This window comes from Mytilus edulis, chromosome 6, assembly GCF_963676685.1.
Source record: "Mytilus edulis chromosome 6, xbMytEdul2.2, whole genome shotgun sequence".
In the NCBI taxonomy this organism is placed as follows: Eukaryota; Metazoa; Mollusca; class Bivalvia; order Mytilida; family Mytilidae; genus Mytilus; species Mytilus edulis.
The window spans coordinates 87,513,106-87,520,574 of record NC_092349.1 but is presented as its reverse complement, the minus strand read 5'-3'; the positions used below and the strand labels follow the sequence as shown (position 1 = coordinate 87,520,574).

The following is a 7,469-nucleotide window of genomic DNA, read 5'->3' as shown; positions in this document are numbered from 1 at the left end:
TAATAACATGAGCAACGCGACGGGTGCCACATGTAGAGCAGGGTCTGACTACCCTTCTGAAGCACCTGAGATCACCCCCAGTTTTTGTTGGGGTTCGTGCTGCTTCGTCTTTAATTTCCTATGTTGTGTCATGTGTACTATTATATGTATGTTTGTCTTTTTCATTCTTAGCCATGGCGTTGTCAGTTTATTTTCGATTTATGAGTTTGACTGTCCCTTTGGTATCTTTCGCCCCTCTTTTACAAATTGGCAGTAAATAAGAATAAGTGATTTAATAAGGCAACACCATGGTAAAGGGATGAAGTGATGAAATTCAAACACAAGACAAAAAATAAAGGAGGAGCTTCTGAATGTCAAAAACGAATGACAACAAAAACTACCAGTCAAACTAAAGATTAAACAATACAATCTTAATCAATTGTGTTGGATTATCTCTAGTGCTCCAGAATGGGAGACAGATCTTCCTTATCTAGTGGCACTATCTTCCATTTATAAAGAATAATCAGTTATGTAATTTGTTTAGATAGTATCATGACAGGAATTACAGTTTTTTAATAGGTGTTTATGTCAGGTGACATTACAAATACAGTGTAGACTTTGTTATGAAAGCTATGGAAATTTTCATTGTCAATGCTGCATACATAAAAAATCCAACATTTTAGAATTTGGAGGTTATATTTCAAATGAAACAATAATTTTTTCTCACTGGTAAAACGTGCAGTTTGTTTGTAAATTTTTAATAAGATAAAAATGAATAATTTGCTCGTTCAATACAGAAATATAAAACAAAAAGTACAGACAGGTTTTTTTAAAACTACTTTTGGGATCCCCTCCGGTTATGGGCGAATATCCTCCGCTGTTTTCGTCTTGTCTCCTATATTATTTAACAGGTTTAGTTGTAGGGTTAATTGTGATATGTGAAGTCCATTTTGATAATTATGTTGAACCAATTTTCAATTAACAACAAACTAATTCAGCATTTAATGATACTTTATAAGGAAAATTATCAGATCTTGTTTTACATAAAAAGTAAATGAAGTATTGCAAATGTATGTTTGACTATGTGATACTTTCCTGCTAAAGTATAACTTCTCATAAACAAAATCAATAACCCATATGTTGCAAATATTCTTTTATTTACTCTTCTTCTGTGTTATGCTGCGAATCAAGTTGAACATTCGGTGAATATATGCCCTATGTTTTAGAGACTCGAATATATCAAGCTAGTCAATAAACACATCAAAAAAAATATTTAAAGTTTTAAGTTGTACTAATTCATTTTATTAATATTCATTCAAAGATGTAATATGTAGATTCAGGTCAAAGTGAAATATATCCGATTCTGGTGTATTCTGGGATGAAAAACTAATCCAAGCAACTTATGTTAAGTCAACCAGTTGTATACCATGATAAGCAAACGCAAAACCGTGAAGAAATATGTTTTAAAATCAATGTGCTACTTAGTAACTGCGCTTTTAAACAAAAATATTATAGTGTATGTTAAAAGACTTATTCAGGTAAGCGATATTGACATTTTTTCAAATATTGAATTATAAATTAAATACAATGTATACTGTTCATTTTATCAACCAGGCAGATATCATCAGATGAAATATTTTCTGAAACAGGAGTCAATTTCGTAATAAGATATAGCAAACATTCATTGAATTTATAATATCTATTACTATAAGTATGTATCGGTAAGATAAATAACCAGTTCATGCATATCGTCACTATACAGTTAACACAGTCTGGATATTGTTGAAGTCATTGAAAATGTTATATTTACGTACATTGGCATCTTATAATTGCTTGCAATTTTATTAATATTTGATATCTGTAACGTTAAGGTCCAATTACCATCTTGTGCATTGGCAATATGAAACGAATGTTATCATAACACTATATGTTCTGTTCTATCTGAGGCAAATTGCAATTGTACAACAGATATTTCTTTAGTGTTTTTTTTAATTTATTTTAGCTGACACCATGAGTGATCAAAAAGCCGTTGTTAAAAGTGCTGATATGTCAGAAGATATGCAACAAGATGCTGTTGACTGTTCTACACAAGCTCTAGAGAAATTCAACATCGAAAAAGATATTGCCGCATACATCAAAAAGGAATTTGATAAAAAGTATAACCCAACATGGCACTGTATCGTTGGACGGAATTATGGCAGTTATGTTACACATGAAACCAAACATTTTATATATTTTTACTTGGGACAAGTTGCAATTTTATTGTTCAAATCTGGATAGTAAAGGAAATTAAGTTAACAATTAAACACATTTGAAAAACATAAGGAATCGTTGTCATACTTGCAGAACTTGTTTGAACTTAGACCAAATTTGAAGTTTACTATACTAATATAAAAACAATACACAAATAACATAAATAACACAAATAACACAAACAAAACAAATCCTCGTTCTTCTGCGCTGCGTTTGGTGCGCATGTTTGAATTTTCTATCATCAAGGACGCTCATGGACTGGTTCCATGTCCTTATATGTGTTTGTCGCTAGGACGGATGACTTACTTACCCGTATGTTGCAAGGAAGAGAGAATTATCTAAATGTTTAAACTGTCAAATACGGAGATACATAATAAACATGAACCTTATTTACAGGTTGAATTGTACTAAACTGTTCGGTAATTTTCTATTCATTATTGAAATTCTGATTTAAAATTTACCCTTAGATGTTTTTTGCACTGTTTATTTTTAATGTATACAATCTACTTTGAAGTTCATCAGACGATATGTATTACATTGTTTTACGGCATAGTGTTAACATCATATAATAAAGTCTTGAACCATAATGTTTTTCTCCAAATTCTAACCGAGTTTTGTTGTACAACTCCTTTTTACACTTTTCATTCCTATGAGCGAGATAAAAGGATGGAAAGCTTAATACTAGAAAACATGTTTTAATCCTTACTCATGTAAATGTGCCAATCACGAACATAGTAAACGTTTGCCTTTATCTAAGGTGGGTTTACTCATTACTTAATGATACAAATGCAAATTGATTGATATATCTTTTCTAACATTTAAACACATCTGGTTAACATACAATCATTACATGATATTTCTATATACTTAATAAATACATAACGAAAAACTAAACAACACAGAGATTATAGGCGAACACCAATGGCTAAAAAAAAGGCCAAAAGACAAACAAAAGTACACAAAACACAACATAGAAAACTTAATACTTAGCATGCAACTCGAACGCCTCCAGAAACTTGGGTTAATTTCATGTGCTCCGGAAGGGTAAGCAGATTCTGGTGGCACCCGTTGTATTACTCCTGTAAGTATCAACTTAGTGATAAGTCTTATTTGCTGAAAGGTGGACGGGATTGTAGTTAGCACAAATGGAACATATCCGTCGTCATCTGTGAAACATATATTCCATACCGGTCATCCTACTCGTGAAAATTCGAAGTAATGATTTTAACTTGATGTTTGAGTCAGAACACATTAAAACGCGTTACAAGTATACACACACTGTATTTTCTGTAGTTTAATCAACAATACCTTTCCTGAACATTTTTTGGTTTAAAGATGCTTTTGATGGTAGACATATTTTATTTATTAAGATATGGAAAGGATTGAGCAATAGGCACAGCTTATAAAAGCTCTCTCCACATTACATAAACAAGGTATTAATAATAGCTTAACAACTTTATTTCAAACAGTAGAACTCAGCACACATAAGCAAATACATATTAACAGTATTATTTATAAAATGTATTTTATATAAAAGTATGTAAGCACGTAATCATCAGATATTCAAACTACATTGAAACCTGTATATATCAGCACCATTTATATGTTATTGGTAATATTTATTAACAATTAGGTTTAGAACTAAACAGATCAGATTTAGAAGAATAGATTAAATAGTTTATGAGAAAGAAGAAAAAAAAACAGCACTGTCCCAGGTTAGAGGGATGATTGGGCGTCCACCAACATGTTTAACCTCGCCACATTCTGTATGTACGTGCCTGTCCCAAGTCAGGAGCCTGTAATTCAGTGGTTGTCAATTGTTACTGTGTTACATATTTGTTATTCGTTCATTATTTTGTACATAGATTGGGCCAAATAGTTTTCACGTTTGAATTGTTTTACATTTGTCATTTCGGGGCCTTCTATAGCTGACTATGCGGTATTTGCTTTGCTCATTGTTGAAGGCCGTACGGTGTTATTTGGTGTCTTGTGAAGAATTTTCTCATTGGCAATTATACCACATCTCATTTTTATAAACAAACAAACAATGTAAAAATGTATTTTTCAAACAAACCGAAGAGTATCACAGATAAATTTCTAAACAGATTTTAAAATAGCGATACTGTGTGTGTTAGTGTTATGAGATTCCATGTATATCTTAGCAGTGCTTGTGATGACGATTATATCAAACGTTACACACTTCATTTTTTTCTTTTCCAAAAGTTCTCTCGGTTGTTTTTTTTTTTCGCGTTTTGAAAGTATTCGATTTCAGGGGCCTTCTTTTTCCGCCAACGTCTTCTTCTTCTATAGCTTGTTGATCTTCCGGACATATATTGACGCATAGCTAGTGATCTAATAGTTTCATTGTCGCTATTGAGAACACCAAATAAGAGGCTAAGTTGTCTTTTTGTGAATTTCAGCAATAAGCGGTAGAGCTCCCAAAATTTCTTTTTCCGCCAACTTCTTCTTCTTCTTCTTTATGTAAATCCCTCCGTGTTGGAGCACACACAGCTAGCTGTGTTTCCTTAACGGATTAGTTTTTAAAAATGTAAACATATCCACAATGAAATCCTCCACCAGAACGTTGCACATGCACAAAATTTATTTACAGAAATGTACATATTATATACACGGATTACCCATTCATTATCCAGGTTCTGTTCTGTTCAGGTAGATTCCTCCGTTATCCAGGATGTAGATACGGCGATAAAAGTAATGTCTAGTTAAATAAGATCAATTAACTATTTTGGCTGTTGAATTCACTGGATAGAGTTAATGAATTAAAAGGTCTTCATTCATATGGGAGCCAAGAAGTGTAAGCCAAAATACTATGCATTTAGAGGATGCTACAGATGGTTATTTTCTATCTAATGTTGATGTCTTTGTTAATAAGCAATGATATATTTTTGCGTTATAAGAGTTAGTTCTACATTGTACTCAAATTTTAAAGTCTTGCACGGTACACACGTTCAGGCTTGTATATATGGTGTATATTATAGTTAAGCAAGCAGATGTTAATGTTCTAAATATTTATGTATAAACATCACACTAAAGTATTTTAATTACGGCAACTATTTTACTATTTATGATATATATCAGATATAGACACATGGTGGTAAATATTGTCATTAGTGTCTTTATGGGGAGCTGTGATACCCAGGGAAGTGTTATATCTCGGCTGATAGTCTCTTTTTGTGAATTTCATAGCAGTATATTCTGGACAGATTTTCAATCTTTCCAAGTATTTCTGGGTTGTTCGGTATAATGTTCAGATTTGCGAAGCTTTGACAGTCTACTATCAGTGTACATATTGCCTCACGGTTACTGAAGTGAGTTCCCCATGTTGATTCAGATATAATACTCACTATAAAGTTCTTAATTGGAGTATATAATGCTATCCTGATGTTCATATACAACGGACAAGTTGTTAAAACATGACATAGGTCTTCGTTTTCAGTTCTACAGTTTGGACAAATCGGGTCTACTTCGGCCTGTTTAAATCTGTGTCTATGAGCTTGTAATAGATAGGTTCGCGTTAACATGCGGCTTTTTGTAATTGCTTTTCTAATGTCCGAGACTGATGACGAAACTGTAGCCCAAACAGGATGTGTGACACCTATTGTTAAGTTCGAAATTGTTAAATTTTGTAGAGTTGATTTTTCTTCACATTCTAGGCGTAGTTTGTTAGTCCAATGACCGTTTATTGCTGATTTTGTCCGTTTTTTCCATTCTATTTTTGAATACTTCTTTTCGCATAATTCCAGAAAGAAAGGTAGGTTGTACATCTCTAAAATTTCTGCTGTTTTGGTGAAGAAGCTTGTTCATCTTCCGGACATATATTGACGCAAAGCTAGTGATCTAATAGTTTCATTGTCGCTATTGAGAACATCAAAATAAGAGGCTAAGTTGTCTTTTGTGAATTTCAGCAATAAGCGGTAGAGCTCCCAGAAGTAGGTATACTGATGCACATGCTGTCCTTTTCGGAAGAGACTGAAGTTTTCTCAAGGTATCGAGGTGGAAGCTTGAAAGAAGCGACATTTCTTTAGAATTCACATGTAGAGTTTCAAGCCCGTACAGTAGCCTTGGTAGGACGTATGCTTGATAGATCCCATATGAAGTTTTAGGATTTAAACCATTTGAGCCATGTACACCAGTCTTTATGAGCGAGTATAATGTTCTTCTGGCTAAACTGATGCGATCATCTACATTTATTCGGGTTTCATCTTTTGTTGATCTTGTTAGCCCTAGATGGGTTGTACGATCCGTACAATTTAAATCATTGTTCCCCATTTTAAAAGCATCGCTATCTTCAGGATCTTTACGTTTATTTCCAGACTTTATTATAACATTACCCTTTTGAGGATGGATGTTAAATCGATGGTCTTTTGAGTAGTTATCGACAATATTCAGCATTTCTTGCATTTCTTCTCTATTGAGGGATAAAAGTACGATATCATCTGCGCAAGTAGGACATCCAACATAATTGTTGCCTATATGAGACCCTAGATTTCGTTTTTGCAGATCAAGAAGCAGTTCGTTTATGTAGGCTTATATATGTGAGTAGATAGGACACCTCCTTGTCGCACGCCCTGGTGTATTTCATAGCTTGTACTTGTTTCTCCTTTCCATTTTACTGTTGATGTTACGCCGCTATATAGCTCCTCGATAATGTTCCACAAATTCAGATTTAGTCCGTAGTGATATAGCCTGTCCATCAGTATCACGTGACTTACAACATCAAATGCTTTTTGACTGTCGAGTGTTGTGACGAAGATGGTTTGTGTTCCTGTGATCTCTGAGCATACCTCCGAAAGTATAAGGGCTGCCATGTTTGGAGATATTCCTTGTGTAAAACCAAACTGTAAAGGAGATTGACCCGATTTCATTAAGTTAGATTTATCCAAAATGATATATTCAAATACTTTTCCAATAACTGATGTGACTGTTATACCACGGTAATTTTCTACCTCATAGAATGCCTTTCCTTTCTTCAGAATCGGAGATACTGTTCCGGTTTTAAACGTTAATGGTACTTTTTCCTCTAATAGAATTTGGTTAAATGTTTCTTGTAGTATTTCATGCAAGCTTTCCCCTGAGTGTTGCAAATGTTCTGAGGCTAAATCATATTCGTCTGCTGCTTTCTTAGTATTGAGTTGGTTTATAGCTTTCCGGACATCTTCCTTAGTTATGATAACTTCTGTGTCGGTTGAAGCCTTTGTGATTTCTTTTATGATTTT

At 33.5% G+C, this 7,469-nt stretch overlaps 1 long non-coding RNA gene across 1 annotated transcript; it reads left to right on the top strand.

Annotated features, from left to right (window-relative positions):
* Window positions 1–1,226: 1,226 nt before the first annotated feature.
* On the top strand, window positions 1,227–2,303 carry LOC139528795 (uncharacterized). Its single transcript, XR_011665681.1, has 2 exons — window positions 1,227–1,517; window positions 1,982–2,303. It is a non-coding gene; the product is annotated as an uncharacterized lncRNA (long non-coding RNA).
* Window positions 2,304–7,469: the final 5,166 nt, after the last annotated feature.